The sequence below is a fragment of the Hyla sarda genome, chromosome 4 (genome assembly GCF_029499605.1).
Source record: "Hyla sarda isolate aHylSar1 chromosome 4, aHylSar1.hap1, whole genome shotgun sequence".
In the NCBI taxonomy this organism is placed as follows: domain Eukaryota; kingdom Metazoa; phylum Chordata; class Amphibia; order Anura; family Hylidae; genus Hyla; species Hyla sarda.
Window position 1 is genome coordinate 322,564,970 of NC_079192.1, and position 22,724 is coordinate 322,587,693.

Here is a 22,724-nt window from a genome sequence, read left to right on the forward strand (position 1 = left end):
ACTATCAGACAGGAGAAAACACAGAGGAGTCCTATAAGACAGGAGAAAACACAGAGGAGTCCTATCAGACAGGAGAGAGCACAGAGGAAAATATAAGAAAGGAGAAAGCACAGAGGAGTCCTATCAGACAAGATAGAGCACAGAGGAGTACTATCAGACAGGAGAGAGCACAGAGGAGTACTATCAAACAGGGGAGAGCACAGAGGAGTTATATTAGACAGGAGAGAGCACAGAGGAGTCCTATCAGACAGGACAGAGCACAGAGAAGAACAATCAGACAGGAGAGAGCACAGATGAGTCCTATCAGACAGGAGAGAGTACAGAGGTGTACTATCAGTCAGGAAAGAGCACAGAGGATTCATATCAGACAGGGGAGAGCACAGAGGAGTCATATGAGACAGAAGAGAGCACAGAGGAGTCATATCAGACAGGAGAGAGCACAGATGAATCATATCAGACAGGAGAGAGCACAAAGGAGTACTATCAGACGGGAGAGAGCACAGAGGAGTCATATCAGACAGGAGAGAGCACAGAGGAGTACTATCAGAAAGGAGAGAGCAAAGATGAGTCCTATCAAACCAGAGAGAGCACAGATGAGTCCTATCGAACAGGAGAGAGCACAGAAGAGTACTAACAGACAGGAGAGAGCGCAGAGGAATATATCAGACAGGAGAGAGAACAGAGGAGTACTATCAGACAGGGGAGAGCACAGAGGAATATATGAGACAGGAGAGAGCACAGAGGAGTACTATCAGACAAGAGAGAGCACAGAGGAGTATTATCAGACAGGAGAGAGAGCATAGAGGAATATATCAGACAGGAGAGAGCACAGAGGAGTCCTATCAGACAGGAGAGAGCACAGAGGAGTCCTATCAGACAGGAGATAGCACAGAGGAGTGCTTTCAGACAGTGGAGAGCACAGAGGAGTATTGACAGACAGGAGAGAGCATAGAGGAGGATTACTATCAGACAGGAGAGAGCACAGAAGAGTACTATCAGACAGGAGAGAGCAGAGAGGAGTGCTATAAGACAAGAGAGAGCACAGAGGAGTACTATCAGACAGGAGAAAGCACAGAGGAATATATTAGACAGGAGAGAGCACAGAGGAGTCCTATCAGACAGGAGAGAGCACAGAGGAATATATCAGACAGGAGAGAGCACAGAGGGGTCTTATCAGACAGGAAAGAGCACAGAGGAGTACTATCAAACAGGAGAGAACACAGAGGAGTCCTATCAGACAGGAGAGAGCACAGAGGAGTCCTGTCAGACAGGAGAGAGCACAGAGGAAAATATAAGAAAGGAGAGAGCACAGTAGAGTCCTATCAGACAAGATAGAGCACAGAGGAGTCCTATCAGACAGGAGAGAGCACAGAGGAGTGCTATCAGACAGGAGAGAGCACAGAGGAGTACTGTCTGCAGGAGAGAACACAGAGGAGTGCTATCAGATAAGAGAGGGCACAGAGTAGTACTGACAGACAGGAGAGAGCATAGAGGAGTACTACCAAACAGGAGAGAGCATAGAGGAGTACTATAAGACAGGAGAGAGCACATACAGAGGAGTACTATCAGACAGGAGAGAGCTCAGAGGAGTAGTATCATACAGTAGAGAGCACAGAGAAGTACTTTCAGACAGGAGAGAGCACAGAGGAGTACTATCAGACAGGAGAGAGCACAGAGGAGTACTATCAGACAAGAGAGAGCACAGAGGAGTGCTATCAGACAGGAGAGAGCACAGAAAAGTACTATCAGACAGGAGAGAGCACAGAGGAGTGCTATCAGACAGGAGAGAGCACAGAGGAGTACTATCAGACAGGAGAGAGCACAGAGGAGTACTATCAGACAGGAGAGAGCACAGAGGAGTACTATCAGACAGGAGAGAGCACAGAGGAGTACTATTAGACAGGAGAACGCACAGAGGAGTACTATCAGACAAGAGAGAGCACAGAGGAGTACTATCAGACAGGAAAGAGCACAGAGGAGTATTATCAGACAGGAGAGAGCTAGCCCATCCTTACTTGCTGAACTTAGTCCATTCCTGTGCTTCAGCTTGGACAAAGCCATAATTTCTTTAAAAAGGAAATAACATTTTCCTATGAAGTATATTAGAAAGGTTAATGTTTTGCCAAGATGTTCAACATATACAAAGTTTTGGAATCTGACAGTGCTTATTTAAAAAGTGTTAAAAAAAGGTTTTTAAAACTACAAATAAAAAAATCAAATAACCGCCTTTTCCTGTTTTTTCAAATAAAATATATATAAAAACATTTGTGGTCAGGACTTTGAACCGTGCATGGGCTTACCTGTTATCTCCTGCCAAGGCCACCTGCAAGAAACTAGATTTACCAAGACCTAACACAAAACTCTACTTATAACATAGAACAGCGGTTGAGGTGTGCCTGAAAACCGCGTCGAGGGTCCGCCTATAGAGGGCATTCCCTTATGTATGGTGATGAAGAAAAGGGTGAGGAGGGTGGGTTTCGCCAACCCAGCATACGCCCAGAGGGAGGGGCCGATGGATGTTAAATAGCCAAAGCCCCTCCCACAAATTCAGCCTGATAGGCTTCCCACTTGTGGTCAGGACTTTGAACCGTGCATGGGCTTACCTGTTATCTCCTGCCAAGGCCACCTGCAAGAAACTAGATTTACCAAGACCTAACACAAAACTCTACTTATAACATAGAACAGCGGTTGAGGTGTGCCTGAAAACCGCGTCGAGGGTCCGCCTATAGAGGGCAAAAATACACCACCAGTTAGGGTAATTAAGTATCATTTATTTATAATGCCAAAATTGAAATGCCTCTGCCATTTCCCTTGAGGGATCTGGGACATAAGTGGTATATGCATCAGAGCGCCACCTCCCCAACTTCTGGATGACATGTACAGGCACCTTGTGCCTGGAGGCCGCCGATGCTGCTCCTATGCGGAATGAGTGACCTGAGAACTCTCTGGGGTTGTGTCCTAAATTGCCAAGCAGCATGCGGAAATGCGAAGTGGTAAGAGCACCCCCACCGAAAGGCAACAGTGGCGACTCCGGAGGCTTATCATGGAGGAACTCAACCAGTTGTGCCAACACCGCCACCGGGCACCAGTTGTTGCCTGAAGGAAAATACTTAACCACCGCCCCCCACCTGCAAGTTTTTGTGACAGACAGTGAAACTTCGAACCAAGAACCCTGCCACCTTAAATGAGCCTTCTGTGGATGTGTCGCTCCCCGCCTGACACATGAAAATTCACCCGGCCGGAGGAAGCCATAGAAGGCTAGATAAATGGCAGATTTGATTATCAGACTGCGCTCGAAGCCAAACGGGTTATTGGCTAATGCGTCAGACATGGCTCGGAACAGCTCGCCGCTGATCGGTTTCCTGAGAGGTGGCGCTGTGGCGCTACGAGCCACCACCCCTCTGAGCGCAGCCTTGACAGCCTGAGATGATAGGATAGATAGCCTGTCTGGGTGGGATAAAGAAATGAAATGCTGGATGCCCGAAAGGTAAGATTTAATAGTGCTATGAGACAGGTGCAGAGAAGAGTGGCAGAAACCGATGAAAGATAGAATGATAGTGGTGTCGTAAGAAAAGGGGATGCTATGTTGCGACAGATATGACCTAAAGGTGTCGTGTGCTGCATGATAGGCCTTTCTGGTATTGGGGGCTAAGGCGTCCGACATTAACTCCCGGGCCACCTGTGTGTAATAATTCAGTCCAAGATTAATTGTGCCAGGCAAGGGGTTTGTGTTCCTACTGCGTCTGCTTGCAGAGCCACCTGTGAAAAGAGATGGAAATTAGCCCTGGACAGAGCATCTGCGGCCGTGTTGTCTACCCCCGGTATGTGTCTGGCTACAAAATTGAAGTTGTGTTGTAAGGACACCCAGACTAGCCTGCGCATGAATGACATTACAGTAGCATGCCTGGAACTGCCATTGTTGACTATGGCAACTGTCGCCTGATTGTCACACTGAAACTCCACCGTCTGCCCTGACCACTTGTCGCCCCATGTCACTGCAGCTGCTACAATGGGGAAAACCTCAAAAAGTGCCGAAGTGCTGCTGAAGCCTGCCAGAGCCAATACCTGCTTAGACCATTGGCCCGCCATCCACCTGCCGCCTCACACTGCACCATAACCGGTGGAAGATGACGCATCGGTGCAGATCTTGGGGGACAACTCGGAGGCTGGCGGGACAAACATAGCCGTCACATTCCATTGTGCCATGAACCTATCCCACATGTTCAGGTCAGCCAGGGCTTGGCAATCTAATCAAACCCTACTGTGTTGATGAGGGACACCATGCAGCAAAGACAATATTCTGGATACGAACGCTCTGCCCTGCGGAATTGCTCGCATAGCAAATGCCAGCATTCCCAGCAAGCTCTGCAACTCGCCCTTGGTCGTGACCTGGGAGACCGTGTACTTGTGGATAGTGTCTCTGATACGGTTGAGTTTGTCAGTGGGCAAGCTGACTTGCATTGCGACTGAATCTAGGATTACTCCCAGAAAGGTGAGACACTTAGTTGGACCGACCGTTTTCTTGGGAGACACTGGCACCCCAATATCAGTGAACAGTTTCAGCAATCTGACCAACTGGTCCGGCTCTTCCCTCGGGCGACTGAGCAGAAGAAAGTCATCCAAATAATGGATGACCTGGCTGCATCCAGAGACATTAACCAGCAGCCAGTGCAATGCCTGGGCCAGTTGGTCAAACAGCCACGGGCTGCTCTTGCATCCGAAAGTCAACTTGGAAGCAAAATAATATGCCCCCTGCCATTTGAGCCCAAACCATTGCCACTGGTCCCTGTGCAATGGCAGCAACTTGAAGGCATCAGTGATATCTGCCCTCGCCATCCAAGTCCCTGGGCCGAGCGCCAAGATGACCTGAATAGCCTGGTCTATGGAAGAATAATGCATGCTAAACTCCTCGGATGGAATGAGAGAGTTGATACTGGGGACAAGTGACCCATGGGGAGCCGACAAGTCAAATATCAGTCTCTTTTTCCCATTGAACTTGCCTGTTACCACCCCTACCGGACTGACCCTCCAAGACCTGAATGGAGAAACTAACAAGGGGCCAATCATATAACCTTTCATTAGCTCAGCATTTATTAATTCAGTGACAACAGCGGGATCGTTTACGGCAGACAGCAGATTGTCGCATTCAAATGTGGCCTGCGGCAGTGTGACCATGCGGCGTGGAAGCCTCTATCAAAACTATTGATCAACCATTGGACCCAATCTGGGTCCGGGTGATCCGCGAGCAGAGCGGCCAGGACTGGGGTACGTACCCCGCCTAGTCATGCTGGCCCTTTCTGCCTACATGCAGAGCCCGGATGTGCCCTGAAGCAGTAGAAGCAGACATGTAATAACCTGCAATTGCTGAAGTTGCACGAAGACATGTTATAGTTGTTACAAATTTGTGAGCCTCCGAGATAGTGTACTGGACGGCCCAACTTATCCACGGAAGGTGCGGACCTGCTGAAACTGTCCGTGGAAGTGGACAGTCTGGTGGCGCTCTGCTCGCCCTGTTGAGCCAGCCCTACACACAACGCCGTAGTATGCGTGATTGATTGACAGGCGGCACATGCGGGGAATTTGAGATTTGCGAAGTGGCTGCAGAACATCTGTGAATCTTCGATGCTCCAGTCCGTGAGGTACCCATCTTGGCTGAAGGCCGCCGCTGCCATGGCTGAGAAACTTCTATGATAATCGTAGAAATGGGTACCACCGTATTTGTATGCGTATTCAGTAACCCTCAGCAAATACAGGTCGAGCTCCTCTCTGTGCTCCGGCCTGGCTGAGCATATCACCTCCCTGTATTTGCTGAAGGCAATCACAAACTCGTGGATATTTAGCTTCCGTTTCAGCCTGGTGTCCTTACTCTTAACAACAACAGATAAGTCAGCGCACGCTACCGTTCTAGTGTCCTCAACGTCGAAGGCAGATAGCAACAGGGCCGCCAAATTGATGTCCTTCCCTTCCAGTATGTCCTTTCTCAGGGCCGCTGGGACAAAATGGACTGGTGACACCCTTGGTGGCCCAGAGCGCCTACCTGGGTTGCCTACCGGAACAGGGGCAGACATCTGTGTAGGCGTTGGCGCCTGCAATGCTGCTGGAGCTGGGGGCCCCTGAATGCCCCTTCTCTCCAGAGAATCCAGCCTGCCCAACATGGAAGTCATCATTGCATGCAGTTCAGAGAGGGTGGACTGGCCCGAGGTCCCCTCCTGACTGTCGCCAGCCCCCTGATCCGCCATGAGGAGTTTGTACAACTCTGCTTTTCGGGCGGTTGCTGGAAATGGAATTGCCCTCTTGCGCAACTCCTCCATCAACTTGGGGATCGTCCAAGCCCTGTAAGCTGCAGAGGAGGGCGTCCCTCGCACGGAGCTTCTAGCTGGTGTATCAGGGATGGACATCGGGTCCTCTATGTCTGACACGTGAGACATGACCTGTCCGGGCCGTAACGGGTGCCGGGGCAAAAAAAAACGGTAATCGTGAGTCACCAGATATGAGAAACGTGTACCCCCCTCGCTGAGTACTGACTGACCTTACCACCACTGTAACACAACAGTAATACGCCTGAAACGAACAGCAAATCGACTGTAAGCCTGCCAACAACCGAATACATACTTAATGTTAGCTTACAGCTGCAGACTGCCCGTGCAATGTGGCCGAACCCAAGAGTGCTGACCGTAGTGCCAGTGCGACCCAGAGTACCACCTGAATAGTTTGAAACGAGGCCTGACCGTGTGTCTGACCGAGAACGTGTGCATGACGCGTATAGTCATGAATAATTAAACCGTGAACACCTCCTGACTGCGAGTCAAGATTACAGTGTGCACCGTTTCTAACTAACTAGCGATGGCTCTGAAGACGTGTCAGCAACCACCGCAGGCAAGTGGTCACCCTTGAAGAAGAGTCAAGATCGCAGTGACCACTACCCGTGTAAACGAAATGCTCTGTATGCGTGACAGTAGCCATGACGCCTTGAACCCTATCTGACATGTCGAGTCAGATATACAGTGATTCAAGGCCTATGTGTAACAGTAGCAGTGCGTAACATTAACTAATGTAACAGGAGTATTAAGCATTTGACTGAAATCACGTGAACTAGCGTCTGCTAGCGAAAGTGATGACCACCGTGAAACGTGAATAAATAACATGAACAACCGCCGTACGGTTGGTACTGACCGTAGCCAAGTTTGCAATGACCAGGAACGTAACGACCACCTAACTGGATACAGCCCACCTAATCTGCAAGAGAAACTAACAGTGTACTAACCATATGGTTTACGCGCCACCTACCACCTCTGACCCATACATGCTGGCACCCCCTAGCCCCCCCCCCCCCCTATGCCTGAAACTACCCCAACCCCACTAATTGCTTGACTACCCCAAGCCTCTGACCCGGTACCCCGATATGCATGACCACCCCCCCCTTAAACCGAAGCCACAGTAATATGGATTATCGTGTTATTAACTTTACCAGCTGCCCCTTGTCTGCGACAGTGCATGTGTCAGGAACTGTGGCCTGACACCGGTGCACCATGAACCAGCCCCTTATTACTGCATGGTACCAATACACTCTGTAAGCCTAACACATTTCCTCACACACATTTTTATTTTTTTTTTCAGCGCCACCTGCTGGCCATCCGTGGAGCTATACCGCCGGCTCACTGGCATGCTGTGACTCCGCCCGTTCAGAGCCCCGTGTTACACGTGAGATGCCGGCACAGGGAGACCCACGTGGGTCGCGTCTCCCCGCGCCTGCCATGCCGCCAGCTGCCGCTGGATCCAGAGGCCGTGTTCACTGCGGCCAGCCCGGGCACGCGCTGCACCGACGGACCGCCGCCTACATAACACGCTGGGTGCCGGAGCCTGCCCGCCAAACGAGGGGAGCAATAGCAACAGACCAGGGCCCCAGTAAAGAAACCTGCCGGTCACCCGGCACTTACCTGCACCACCACACACCTGACCCAGCGTACGCAACGAAAGAACCCCCGCAATTTCGCCAACCCAGCATACGCCCAGAGGGAGGGGCCGATGGATGTTAAATAGCCAAAGCCCCTCCCACAAATTCAGCCTGATAGGCTTCCCACATAATTAAACATATTTGATATTTTAGTGTGTGGAATTGAAACGTTACAACCCCTGATTTTTTTTCCTACCATATATCAGAGAAAAGTTTATAAAAAGCGATAAATAAATCCCATCTACATCAAAATGGTATCAATTAAAACTAAAGATCATCGTGCAAACAATCAGTCCTGTAGATGGAAAAATAAAAAAAGTTATGGGTGTCAGAATAGGGCAATTTTATGTACACATAGGGGGAGATTTATCAAAACCTGTCCAGAGGAAAAGTTGCCCAGTTGCCCATAGCAACCAATCAGATCGCTTCTTTCAGTTTGCAGGGGCCTTGTTAAAAATGAAAGAAGCGAGCTGATTGGTTGCTATAGGCAACTGGGCAACTTTTCCTCTGGACAGGTTTTGATAAATCTCCTTAATAGTTGGTTAAAGAATAAGTTTAACTGAAGTAAATTAAATAATACAAAGACTATGTAGGTATGGGTTACATTGTTATCGGACGGACCTACAGAATAAAGATAACTTCAGTTTTACAGTAATGTGCACTATGTAAAAACGAACCCCACCCCCCCAATTTTCTTTTTTTCCATTTAACACATTTTTTTTTTATTTATTGTGGTTTAGTTTTTGATTAAATTAAAAAGTCCTTGTATGACTCTGTAGATTGAGAATAAAAGTGTTATGGCTCTTAGAAGACAAGTAGGGAAAAATAAAAATTTAAAAATGTAAATTGGATACGTCCACAAGGTCATATACCTGCTGTGTCCTTATGGGGTTAAACATGATAAAAAAAAAACACACGACTTTTCAACTAGATGAAAAAACAAATGTGGCGTGAACCCAGGCTAAAAAAAGCTTCATAAAAAGATAAGCCAGAAGTTTCTGTCGCTAAACTGCACTGCAACCATATTGTTCGTACTCGTAAACCAATAAAAAAAAAAAAGCACAAACCTTAACTGTTCATTATGCAAGAGGGTTTTTGTACTTTGGAATTTCTAAGCAGGATTTCAGAGACTAGAACTGAGGCGGACAGTAGCTGACCTTTATACAAGAATGTGAGACAATTCCCCGTCTCTGTACGAAGAGCTTGGTCAGTGTAGGTCACATGACTAGTGAAATACCAAGGGAAAATTAAATTACATTTACTGCCAGCGGAATTAAAATAACTTAAAGAGTAGCTATCACTAAATGAAATTTCCCTATTCCCCCTCCCCATCTGTCCCTGGCACTAACTACATCTATCCCTGTCTTTATTTTCCCCCAAATCCCCATAAAATTACCTTTTTTTTAACAGCTGCAGGAGCTCAGAGTTGAGCTCTCTGATGAGGGTAGGAAGCGGGCGGCCCCGGCAGGAGCAACGACATCTGAAGCCTGGCCGGGGCTCGCTTCCGCCCGTCTCCTTAATTAAAATTTTGCGCACGTGCATGAGCGCTGTGCTCGCTCTCTGCCTGTATAGGAACTCCTGCATCTCCCTCTCCTCATTCATGTGAACGCGCATTCCGGACCACGCTGTGCCATGCTGCATGGCCAGCGTTGGTCCGAACATGATCAACGTCAGGGGGGGGGTGAAGTAATCATGAGCCATATAGGGTGACACCTAGTGGCCAGGTTTACAAATGTAAAAAAAAAACACGTAAAACATGATTTTTTTAAAAATAAAATATATTACAAACATTTTTCTTTTTACACAATGTATTAAATAATTTTTTTTTTTTTATGAGAGTACCCATTTAAAGCACTTAAAATAATAATACGTACGTTCACAGGAGTGGACCCACAGCCTATTTTACGCCGCAGATCCGCCGCTGAAGGACCCCTGCATGTTGGCTTTACGTGTGCCTGCTCGGAGCGGCAGTACGCCGCGACGAGAAGACACACTGCGATGCGCAAGTCGCAGTGCGCATGCGCAGTATACTCGCACATCGCGACAGCTCTCGACCTAGCTCATGGAGTAGTGGGAGCGGCCGTGATGCGTGCGAGTACACCACGCATGCGCGGCGACTCGCACATCGCTTCAGCGTGTCTGCTTGTAGCAGCGTAATGCCGCTCCGAGCAGGCACATGTAAAGCCACCATGCAGCGGTCCTTTAGTGGTGGATCTGCAGAGTAAAATACGCTGTGGGTCCGCTTGTGTGAACGTACCCTTCCTGTGTGCCTGAGCACTTAGGCTCCTCTCTTGCAGCTGGCTAAGGGAAAGTGCATGTAGATGTGAACAAAACCTAAAATCATGTACAAAGAGACTAAAGCTATGTTCTCGTAAAGATGTTTTTCTATTCCTGTGAGATCCATCTGAAATATTAATTCCAATCATATAATGTCACCATTTCAGGTGGGAGGTACACGGGCAGTAAATGTGAAATTGTGCGGACTCTTTCACGTGGCAGTTTTTCCGGCCAGACATTCAATGGGTTACTCCTAAATAGGACATCATCATAGATGCCAATGCATTTCAGAGCAGTTTCTACTGAAAGAATGAACATTTTTATTCTTTTTGCAGACTGCAGAATTAGAATTTCCACTGCAGATGTTTTTGCTGTAAAAAATTCTGCTATGTGCATGGTGCAGCAGGATTTTTCTGCCTGATTCAGCTTGGAAATTCCACCGTGTGAATGGGCCCTGCCTCTGAATTTGCCCATATGCAACAGCAATCTGAAGATCTGCCTTGGATTTCTGAAATGGATTCTCTCTAATACACAATAGGTTTTCTGAGGAAAAATCTGTTGTGTGAACATGGGTTAGATATGAATGCCTTGGTTTCAGTTCTACCCCAAAACTTATACAACTCATACTGATAAAAATATCAGCCAGGGCTCAATAGAGATTATACATTAGTATGAAAGGACACATTGGCATAAAATTGAAGATGCACAAAACAGCATGTACGTAAGTCTGTAAGGGGCTTCCCAGGGTGGTCCTATGTATGTATTCACTTTTGTTGCCATTGTTTAGACATTAATGTCTGTGTGTTGAGTTATTTGGGTGGACACAACATTAACCACTGTTATACAGCCTGTGCACTCACTACTTTACATTGTATCAGAGTATCATTTCTTCAGTGTTGTCACATGATATAATAAAATATCTACAAAAATGTAACGATGGACTCACTTATGTGAGATACTGTAACTATAATTCTAATATGTGGCCTGTTTGTTCCACCCTGGCATTGGTGATATGATTAAAACACAGAACAGCAGCCATATGTATGGGTGCTGCTAGTGTAGTGTCTCAGAATCTATGGTTCAGCTATTATACTAAGCAGGTATTGTGTGACTGAGGTCCTTAAAGTATAAAGGGTTAACAAAACTGCATTTACTGTACCCAGATGAATGCGGTTTTGGTCACATGATCTTTCCATCAGTGATTACATGAGAAGTCCCTAGTCTAACCCCTCTCTCTCTCTCCCAGGAGAATGATTGGACCCAAATTTGTTAGAACCAATGTAGGCCTGGCTCTTCCCAGAGCAATATCTGCTAGCCCTGCACATGATGAAGAGTCCAGTAAGCAAAGTGTGCATATTTTCTAGCCTCTGCTATTGCTAGGCATACCTATACCTAAGCTACACATCTAATACATTACCTAGGAACAATTCTGTCTACAATGAAGTCGCTGTTTCTGCTCCTCTACCTGTCCATGATGTGAGAATAAAAATGCCATAAGTTTCTTCATCTCCAAGAGGGAGAAAATCATCTACGCCAGAGAGAAGGCTGAACAATACACAATACACAATACAATAAACTAAGACAATACAATACAATCTCCTAGGTGACTGTAAGGCAGGTGTTCCCTGGACTTCCCTGGACCACCATTGTGTGAGTAAAGAAAAGTCTATGTGTTGCACCACAGTAAGCCAACCTATGAGAGTCCAAAAGCAACTTTTAAAGGGATAGTGAATAAATATTCATTATTCTGGCTAAAAAGCTATAATATTCAAAGCTATACAAAAACAACAGCATTTTATTGGAATTGCACCACAAGTAGTTTGTTTTTCAGAGCCCCGAGGTCTCATTCCTGCACTTTTCATACAGGAACATCTTCCTTGACAAAATGTTGTGGTTGGGTCACAAGTGAACATCGGGTTAGCTTCACCACCCTGCCACGTGACACATACTAAGGAAAACTGTAACCAGCATAACTCTCATTACATCACCTGACTCGCCACACTAGAATGGCGATAATATTTTCCACTGCTGCTTTAGTGGGAGGTGGGAAATCAAAATGACGGGAACCAGAGCAGAGAGGCTCAGGACACAATGCAGATAAGATGGACAGCAAGAGGGAATAAAAGGTAAAAATTTGCTGTGAGGATGGTCCACTCTTTGTGTGAGGAAGATCATCGATAGGATGTTGGGAATAGTTGGGCTTTTTCATCACAAGAGAGAATCAGTGGGATGGAGATCCACGTGAATGACAAGGGGCCTGCATAGGGGTACACTATAGTTTTGGTCACATGTGCTAATCTTAAAAAGAGTTCTGGAGAGACTGCTGGGGGCTGTGAGAGATGTCAGCCAAAAGAGGAGCCAAGGTTGTGTGAGGTTTCAGCCATGTATGAGGTTACAACTGGGACTTAGAGGGGCTGTGGAGGATTACAACAATATAGGGATTGTTGGCCATTGTGTAGTCGGAGGGTGGTTGCCCTAAGATCAGTGATGTGGCTTGGTTGTATGATCCTGTGGCGAAGTGGACTGAATAAGAGTTTACAAAGAGTTACTCTCACGAATAATAGTTTTTGTTTTTTTATGGAATATGAGGAGTCTCCTAAAAGAACCATAGATAGTGAACCTTACCTTAGTAGCAATTACGACACAGCATGGAGAGCTACCATGACCATTAAGTGGATTATTGCCATAGAGTCAGGTCTGTTAAATAAATATAAAAAACCTTAGTCACAAGCTTTCCTAATAATTTCATAAATGTGATCTCAAACACATAAAAGGTTAACCGGATGTTTTCCAGAGCCTTGAGTTTCAATACAGGCAGGTACAGCAGATAAAATGAAATTAGAAATGATTAACCCAGGCAGCAATACGTGGAGGCAAACAGCTGCTATTCTGCTTGTGAAATTGTAAATTAACCCTTGAATAGCAGGCTATTAGTTAGTACTGGTTAAAAAAAAACTGGCAAATAAAATGCATGCATACAAGTATTTTTAAGAGCGTGAATATATTGATTGTAATGCCTTCTTTTTCATGTCTATATTTATTGGATTACATGTCAGAGGTTTATAGACACAGACTACTACTTGTAAATGGTAGTGAACTGTTTCCACGTCAGAATTTACAAATATTTATATGCAGTTTGTTATAGCGCAGTAATGGTGTTAGTTTTCAACCAGACACAACAAAGCCAGACTTCCCCATAGCAGATCTTACAGGTCTCTTATGCTAACTTTTCTGACAGCAGAGAGATGATTATATGCTACATTTAGGGATGTATATGTGGTATAGCGGATTGTGAGGTGCAGCGCAGATGTTGTTACCCTAGGGGCAGATGGCATTGACCCCTTTTGTTTGTGACGCCAGAGCATGGTTTAGGCTTAACCACCCGAAGGTATACCGATGGATTCTGGGCTAGGCACGGGAACAATGAAGACACCAACGCCAAGTTACGGACAACAGTAGCTTTACTGAGAATAAACAGTTGGAACAGTCTAAGCAGTACAGCCGGGGCCCAAGGAGGTGACCAGTGACAAAGAGGCCTTGCAGACTTGCTGGGACATGTAGTTGGACAGAGAATTTTGTGCAGGTCACGCTGGGTAGAAATAAGACTTGACTTGACTGACAGGACAGTGACTTCAGCTTACTTGCACTTGACTTGAGGCTGCAGGACTTGACTTGTGGCTGCAGAATTTGACTTGAGGCCTCCACTGCTCTGGACACACACTATAGACACGACTGACCTCAGCAAAGACTTGGTGCAAAAGAGCAAAAGAGGCTAGCTCCTCCCAGTACTTATATGGGGGATTCTAGCAGGGAGCCCATAGGTCCCCTTTGAGGTCAGCTGGTCACTAGTACCTCCTGTGTATCAATTACATGGTACATTTATTAAAGGTACAATACACTATATAATACATAACCTATTTACATGGGGGGACCAACTGCAGGGGGCCCTGGGGACACTGAGGGACACTGCCTGACAGGGCAGGGACGGTATGGGGAAATACCATCCCGTACTGGACCAACACATATATGTAATGTCCAAGTACAGGATATACTCCTGTACAGTACTTGGGCCCTGTCAGGTTGAGTCCCTCATTGTCCTAGGGCCTCTCCTGCAGAGTCTCCCCCATAGTAGTAAGTCTAATGTTATGTATAGTTTTGTAAATATAGTGCATCATGTTATGTATAGGTATATAAAGTATAAAGGACCTTTAAGGACCTTTGGAGGTATCACCTGTTATGTTCACATGATGTGTTATGTTACCCAGAGAGCACCAGTTGACCACCTGACCTGCAGCTTGACCTATGGGCTTCTGGCTCAGCCCCCTTTTATAAGAGGGGCGGCCATTACAATCTCTCTCTTTTCACAGCAAAGCACAGACATCACAGATCCTGTGTCCAGTACACTTGGAGGCCATAAAGCCTGCACACCAGCCACATTGTCAGTAAGTCAATTCATCTATGTCTGCTGTCTCTACCAAAGTCAAGTCACTAGTCAAGTCAATTATAGTCAGAGTGGCTGTATTAAAATCTGACCCAAAAGTACTGCAAGTCCCAGCAAACTGCAAAACTGCAGGGCCCTTTCCGTGTTACTGGTCAACTCTCTGGGATTCTGGCCTCGCTGTAAAGACTTTTACAACTGTCTAACCTCAGTAAAGCTGCCGTTAACCCTTACCTAGTCTTGGACTATTATTGCCCTGCCTAACATTGGGATAGCTGTGCTACTGTTCGGGTAGTTACCGGGAAAACCACGCCCTGGCATCAAGAACATTTAGGGGTTACTAACACCCTGCCCCTGGGCTATAACATTTGCCCCATATACCACACCATCGCACCCCGAGACACCCCGTGGCTTTGCCACAACTTTGGCATCATGAACAGGATACAGGTGTGTGCCTTAACCACTTAACCACAAAGCCACCAGTTAACAGGATACGGGTGTGTGCCTTAACCATAAAGCTGCGAGTCCTTCCCCCTAGTCTGAGTCTGAACTGTATCCAACTGTATCGAGGTGGAACTTGAAAGGTCCGACGCCCTTGTTGCCAGGGGGCCGGATGAAGAGGATGCACTGCTGAGTCGCTTCCGGTCCTAGGCCCCGCTGATTACGTCCTTCCGGCTGGTGGCCATCTTGTCGGAGACCGGTATAAGAAGCGACGCGGAGCCTGACCTCTTCAGTCACTGGAAGCACTGGTAAGGAGCGGCTCCCTCTGTAGCTGTGCATCCCCTCCCCTATTTTCACAGGAGGTGGTTTGGATTGATAGTGGATCGCACATGTCTCACCCAGCGAGAGGCTATATGTCCAGCAGAGGTAAGTGTTATGAGTGTTAGGCTCAGTTTTTGTGTTAGGGTCCCATCCTATATGAGGCCACCTCCGCGTGGTGGATGGGGGGACACGTTTTGATCAAAAAGTGCGCTAAGAGCCTCCATTTTGTTGACCAAGTGTGCTGCTGCCATTTTATTTTCTTTTTTTACATGTCTTGTACTTGCCACAGCAGCGTGCACCCGTGTATTGGGTATAGGTGCTATCTACATTTTTTTTTTGTTTTTTGCTGTGCAATTTGGGGGGGGGGGGGTGGCTCCCTCTGTAGCCATGCATCCCCTCCCCTATTTTCACAGGAGGTGGTTTGGATTGATAGTGGATCCAACCTGTCACCCAGTCAGAGGCTATATGCTCAGCAGAGGTGAGTGTTATGAGTGTTAAGCTCAGTTTTTTTGTTAGGGTCCCATCCTATATGAGGCCACCTCCGCGTGGTGGATGGGGGGGACATGTTTTGATCAAAAAGTGCGCTAAGAGCCTCCATTTTGTTGACCAAGTGTGCTGCTGCCATTTTCATTTCTTTTTTTACATGTCTTGTACTTGCCACAGCAGCGTGCACCTGTGTATTGGGTATAGGTTGGCTACATTTTTTTTTTTTTTCTTTTCAAGCACAGTACCTGACGGACTCATCAAGAAAAGTTTTCTGCAGTAACCAAGCTTGTAAGTGTTGTGCCTGCCTTCGGCCGAGAGACTCCTTAGGTACAGGAGATTTCACCTGAACTCTATAGTGTATGTGGACTACTGAGCAATACATGGACAGTCGTGTAAATATTCCAAAGTAATATATTTTTGTTGTTAAAAACAAAGGGTTATGGTCTTGTATTGAAATGTTTATGGGCCTGCATTATAACTGCTATGGTCTAAAAAAATGTATAAAAGTTGTTGTACACAAAAAGTCATAGTGTACAGTATTTTTTTTATGTCTGGTAGTTGTCTTACAGGGGTTGTCCTGAACCAATCAGGAGAAGCAACATTTCACCCCATCACCAGTAAATGTGTAGTACACATAGTCATCAGTACACATAAAGTACAGATAAAAGTCATGTACACCTAAAGTCATGCACAGTAGGACTGTAACACTCACAACCACACAGTCCACACAAATGTCATATGTCACTATGTAATATTTCTTCCTTGTGCTCAGGATACTTTCCTGGCCAGAAGGTATTCCTGTTACTTGCAGAAGCACGTAAAAAGTCAAAGATAACAGAACGTCAAATGTTATCTACAAAAATGTGTAGCTAAATAAAATGTCTAGCATTAAAGGGGTATTCCGCCCCTAGACATTTTATCCCCTATCCAAAGGATAGGGGATAAAATGTCAGATCACCGCGGTCCCGCTGCTGGGGACCCCCGGGATCCCCGCTGCGGCACCGCGCTATCATTACAGCACAGAGCGAGTTCGCTCTGTGCGTAATGACGGGCGATACGGGGGACGGAGCAGCGTGAAGTCATGGCTCCGCCCCTCGCGACATCACGGCCCGTCCCCTTAATGCAAGTCTATGGGAGGGGGCGTGACGTTCGTCACGCCCCCTCCCATAGACTTGTATTGAAAGGGGCGGGCCGTGACATCACGAGGGGCGGAGCCGTGACATAACGATGCTCCGGCCCCTGTACCGCCCATCATTACGTGCAGAGCGAACTCGCTCTGTGCTGTAATGATAGCGCGGTGCCGCAGCAGGGATCCCAGGGCTCCCCAGCAGCGGCACCTCGGTGATCTGACATCTTATCCCCTATCCTTTGGATAGGGGATAAAATGTCTAGCGGCGGAATACCCCTTTAAATATAATTAGTGTTCTGGGGTGAAGTATGTAAGGCATTGGGCAGAAAGCCTCTGGCAACCCAATCCACCAAATGTCTAGTAATGTATAAAGTATTGTCATGCATAGTCAACTGTCATAGTCCTTACTCTCCAGTAATCTCTGTTCTTTGTTGAGCAAAAATTCATCAGAGCATGTATGGACAATTATAAAAAGACTCTTTTGTGTTGTCAGTTTCTCAAACCAAACCACAGCCTCGAAATGGACGTTAATTGCAATGCCCCAGGACTGCATTCGGCTCCAAGGTCGCTTCGACCCTCAATCCCGACAGGACCCTCTGTTGAGGTTGACTTCTGTTAAGTAGAGGGGTTTGTAATGTCCCAGTACAGGATATAATCCTGTACAGTACTTAGGCCCAGTCAGGTTGAGTCCCTCATTGTCCTAGGGGCTCTCCTGCAGTGTCTCCCCCATAGTAGTAAGTCTAATGTTATGTATAGTGTTGTAAATATAGTGCATAATGTTATGTGTAGGTAAATAAAGTATAAAGGACCTTTAAGGACCTTTGGAGGTATCACCTGTTATGTTCACATGAGAGAACCAGTTGACCACCTGACCTGCAGCTTGACCTATGAGCTTCTGGCTTAGCCCCCCCCCCTTTATAAGAGGGGCAGCCATTACAATCTCTCTCTTATACCATATCTCTCTCTTTTCAGCACAACTCCTGCTGAGGAACAGCAAAGCACAGACATCACAGATCCTGTGTCCATTACACCTGGAGGCCATAAAGCCTGCACACCAGCCACATTGTCAGTAAGTCAACTCATCTATGTCTGCTGTCTCTACCAAAGTCAAGTCACTAGTCAAGTCAATTATAGTCAGAGTGGCTGTATTGAAGTCTGACCCAAAAGTACTGCAAGTCCCAGCAAGCTGCAAGACCCTTTCGGTGTTACTGGTTGACTATCTGGGATTCTGGACTAGCTGTAAAGACTTTAACAACTGCCTAACCTCAGTAAAGCTACTGTTAACCCTTACTTGGTCTTGGACAATTATTGCCCTGCCTAACCTTGCGATAGTGGTGCTACCGTTCGGGTGGTTACCGGGAAAACCATGCCCTGGTATAACGAACATTTAGGGGTTAATAACACCTTGCCCCTGGTCTATAACATCAGCCCCATACACCACCCCATCGCAACCCCGATTATATGTCCACAACAAACATAGGATAGGTGATTTAACCCTTACTCACCCCTATTTGCCAGGGTTGGGGTTTTTGTTTAAAGTCCCATACAACTCTATGGGAAATATATGTTACTGCATAACTTCAAAAAGGTTGAAGATATTTCGATAATACTTGGTCACATGTTACTTATATGTCCACTTAAAATATAGGATAGTTAACCCTTAACTACCCCATTTATGAGGGTCGGGGTTTTTGTTTAACCCCTTAAGGACAGACCAATTTTTTACCTCTATGACCAGGCTCTTTTTTTTATTTGACATGTATCTCTTTCAATGGTAATAACTTCAGAACGCTTTTTCTGAGCAGAGCGATTCTGAGATAGTTTTTTCGTGACATATTGTACTTTATATAACTGGTGCATTTTTGTTGACACATGAAGAATTATTTGTGAAAAACTTCAAAATATAGTAAAAACTGGAAAATGTCTGGTGTTTTAAATTTTTTTTATTGTGTACACTGTGCGGTAAAAGTGACATTATATTTATTCTGTGGGTTAGTACGATTATGGTGATACCCATTTTATATAGCTTTCTATGTTCTTTTTCCTTTTCTGAGCAAAATTTATTTTTCGTCCGACGCCATTGAGTAAGGGCTTATCTTTTGCGAGATGAGCTGCACTTTTTATTGGTATCATTTTTGCTATACGTGCTACCTTTTGATCATTTTTATTCCGCTATTTGTACCAAAATTGGCGAATTCCGTGCTTTTTTGATGCTTTTTTACGGCGTTCACCGAGCGGGATAATTTACATTATAGTTTTATAGTACACGTCATTACGGACGTGGCAATACCTATTATGTATATGATTTGTGTTTTTGATCTTTTTTGGTGATAACATAGGGCTTTTATTGGGAAAGGGGCATTTATCATTTTTTTTTTTTTTTACACTTCATACTTTTATTGAAGAACTTTTTATTTTATGTTTTACACTTTTTACAGGTTTCTTAAAGGCAGAACCTAGCGCTGTGAACAGGATTTGAACACCTGTGCAGGGAGACCCCATTTGATTTCAAGTCCAACGCCTTAACCACTTGTGCCATCAAAGCTGTGATGGCCGAGAGGTTAAGGTGTTGGACTTGAAATCAAATGGGGTCTCCCTGCACAGGTGTTCAAATCCTGTACAGGTGTTCAAATCCTGTTCACAGCCCTTGGCTCTACTTTTTACAGGTTATACTATGCTGCAATACATTTGTACTGCAGCACAGTATAACCTGATGAGCTGCAGACACTACAGCCTGTGCGATCCAGCCTCTGGCTGGATCTCATAGGCTTCCGTAGCAGTCATACAGAAGGTCATGAGCTGACCTCCTGCTGCCATAGCAACCAACGGTGACCCGCAATTGTATCGCGGCACCGCCGTTGGAGAGCTCTCCCCCTGTCAACACCATAGATGCCGTGATCAGGATCTAGGGGGTTAATGCTACCGGGACTGGCACGATTGCGGCTCCGGCAGCTGCGGCGGGACTCCGGCTGTGATTGACAGCAGGCTCCCGTCGCCGATCTTCTGCGCTGCCCGTGGCAGTGCCGGAGATCACTATGACGTATGCATATGTCCAATTGCGCAAACGTGTCGGATGATTGGACGTATGCATACGTCCTATAGCGGGAAGGAGGTTAAAGTCCCATGCAAATCAATGGGAAATGTATGTTCCCACATAACTTCCGTACGGCTGGAGATATTTCAATAATACCTTTGTACACATATTACTTATATGTCAAATAAAAAGATATGATAGTTAAATTAACCCTTACCTACATCCTTACATAAAAGATGGGTTTTTGTTTCAAGTCCCATGCGAGTATATGGGACTTCCAGTACCTTACTTCACAAGCTCCGCTCTGCATCTCCTGGTAAATGTGTCAATCCGGCTTTCAAGCCACATCCCATCTTACAAAGAGAGGAGGTCGGGATAGGAGGTCGAGATATGAGGAAGGGATATGAGGTCAGGATATGAGGTCAAGATAGGAGGACGGGAGGGGAGGTCAAGATATGAGGACAGGATATGAGGTCGGGATATGAGGTCGGGATAGGAGGTCGGCATAGGAGGTCGAGATATGAGGTCAGGATATGAGGACAGGATATGAGGACAGAATATGAGGTCGAGATAGGAGGTCGGGATATGATGACGGGATATGAGGTCGGGATATGAGGACGGCATATGAGGACGGGATATGAGAACGGGATATGAGGTTGCGATATGAGGACGGAATAGGAGGACGGGATAGGAGAATGGGATAGGAGGTTGGGATATGAGGTCGAGATATGAGGATGGGATATGAGGATGGAATAGGAGGTCGAGATATGAGGATGGGATAGGAGGTTGGGATAAGAGGTCGAGATATGAGGTCAGGATATGAGGCCGGGATATAAGGATGGGATATGAGGTCAAGATATGATGACGGGATATGAGGACGGGATATGAGGACAAGATATGAGGACAGGATATGAGGATGGGATAGGAGGCCGAGATATGAGGATGGGATATGAGGAATGGATAAGAGGTCGGGATATGAGAATGGGATATGAGGGCGTGATATGAGGTTGAGATAGGAGGACGGGAAATGGATGAAATATGGGGTTGGGATATGACAACAATATATGAGGATGGGATATGAAGTCAAAAGCTTCCTCCTTTGTTAATTTTCCTCCCCAACAAGGAGGAGGAAGGAAAAACCGGGCAACACTGGGTACTCAGCTAGTATATATATATATATATATATATATATATATATATAACCATTTAATTCAGTATATTTAATTAAACAGCTGTGTAAATACTGCGACAGCTCATAGTTAAAGTGTGGTTGCCCAGCACAGAAGTACCAGCTATTATATTGAACCCAGTTAGGGTTTTCTGGACAGTCAAAAGTCTTTTCCTAACATGCTGATGCCTTTATCTCTGTGTTAATTCCTTTAGAAATGAATTTTCTGTGTTGCTGTGTATTACATGAGTCTCATACAGAATGTTAGGGTTTAACAATTTCTACCCGTAAGTCTATTGCACTATGTAAGAGCAGTAGTTCTCTGTCACATGTCCATCCTCTCAGCCAATTATTGCAAAGGATGGTCCAACATCACCCCCATTTCCAGGATAGGGAGAGCAAAAAGCTCAGATTCAAGTCAGTCTGGTGGTAGCTCGGATACAGCCAGGATCCCAGCTTCTCAGCTCTGCTAATCTGAGGAGACTGATTCTAGCCAGTATGAGCTTAAGCTCCAAAGAGTGCATACTATTGCTCTGCAGTTCTCTCACCTATAAGACAGGTTGCCTACTTCACTAGCACTGTTCCATCCAAGTTTTACTGCCTAGCATGTCCAGCTACCAAGGTACAAGAAAGAGGTAGCATTCAAAAGAAGTATTCTGGGGATCGATTGCAATGAAGAACTAGGTAAACTGTTCCTATGGACCTGGCCTAGTTAGCTACAGGCAAACATCAAGGGATTAGCTGCTGGATACACTTAGGAAGTCATTTCACAGCAACACCCATAAAGTGGGGTGGAATCCTTGCAAGCACCATGGACCACCCCTTGTGAGGACCTTTGTTAGCTTGCTCGGTTAAATAGGACAGTGCAGTGCAGCAACCCGGTTATAATGGCAAGAGAAAGTACAGGAAAAGTTGGGCTATGCCTAGAGGGATCATATAATGTCAAGCATAGGCCTAACCTCTGAACAGTAGTGCTTACAGTGAGAGAAGTGTAGCGGTGTATTGGGAGTGTCCCTTAATGTCTCCGTGTCCCTTGGTTCCTTACCCCAGTTCACCCAACAGGCGGATCCTGAGCCTCCGCTATATTGGACCTGGGGTACATGTCTGCAGCAGTGCCTCTACCCAGTGGAGCATTCAAGGTCGAGATCTGGGGTCACCCTGGGAATATACTGCATACAAAGAGACACAGCCTAACTGGAACTAACTTTATATAGGAAATAGAAAGTGAACAACCAGTCATAAGAAAGTACAATAACAATGGTATCACAGGAATAAACAATGCGATGCAGACGTTCCTTTTCCACCTACTTGCTAACCTGCAGCTCACCCCCTTGTCTTCGCCATAATGGTCATTGGTGCATAGGGGAGAGATTGGGCCCATACAAGTTCTGCTCTGCAGCATCACAGTGTGTTCGGTCGGCACTTGGATCGGTGTGGGTGCCAGGGATAGGTGATCCAATGAGAGTACAAAAGAGT

General features: G+C 46.1%; 2 protein-coding genes across 10 annotated transcripts in view; one reads left to right on the plus strand and one right to left on the minus strand.

Moving 5' to 3' along the window:
• SHROOM1 (shroom family member 1) overlaps positions 1-12,977 on the minus strand; it is a 79,660-nt gene extending 66,683 nt beyond the window's left edge. For 4 of the 8 annotated variants that reach the window (XM_056574957.1, XM_056574951.1, XM_056574954.1 and 1 more), the window contains exon 1: positions 8,151-8,310. The gene's annotated coding sequence lies outside the window, so the exon portion shown is untranslated. Of the gene's footprint in view, positions 1-8,150; positions 8,311-9,021; positions 9,157-9,350; positions 9,462-12,856 lie in introns of those variants that run through there. The other 4 variants (XM_056574961.1, XM_056574960.1, XM_056574953.1 and 1 more) reach the window with 4 other exon arrangements.
• GDF9 (growth differentiation factor 9) overlaps positions 11,480-22,724 on the plus strand; it is a 30,086-nt gene continuing 18,841 nt past the window's right edge. Inside the window, exons 1-2 of one of the 2 annotated variants that reach the window (XR_008892813.1) lie at positions 11,480-11,569; positions 18,019-18,115. The gene's annotated coding sequence lies outside the window, so the exon portion shown is untranslated. Of the gene's footprint in view, positions 11,570-15,008; positions 15,419-18,018; positions 18,116-22,724 lie in introns of those variants that run through there. The other variant, XR_008892812.1, reaches the window with a different exon arrangement.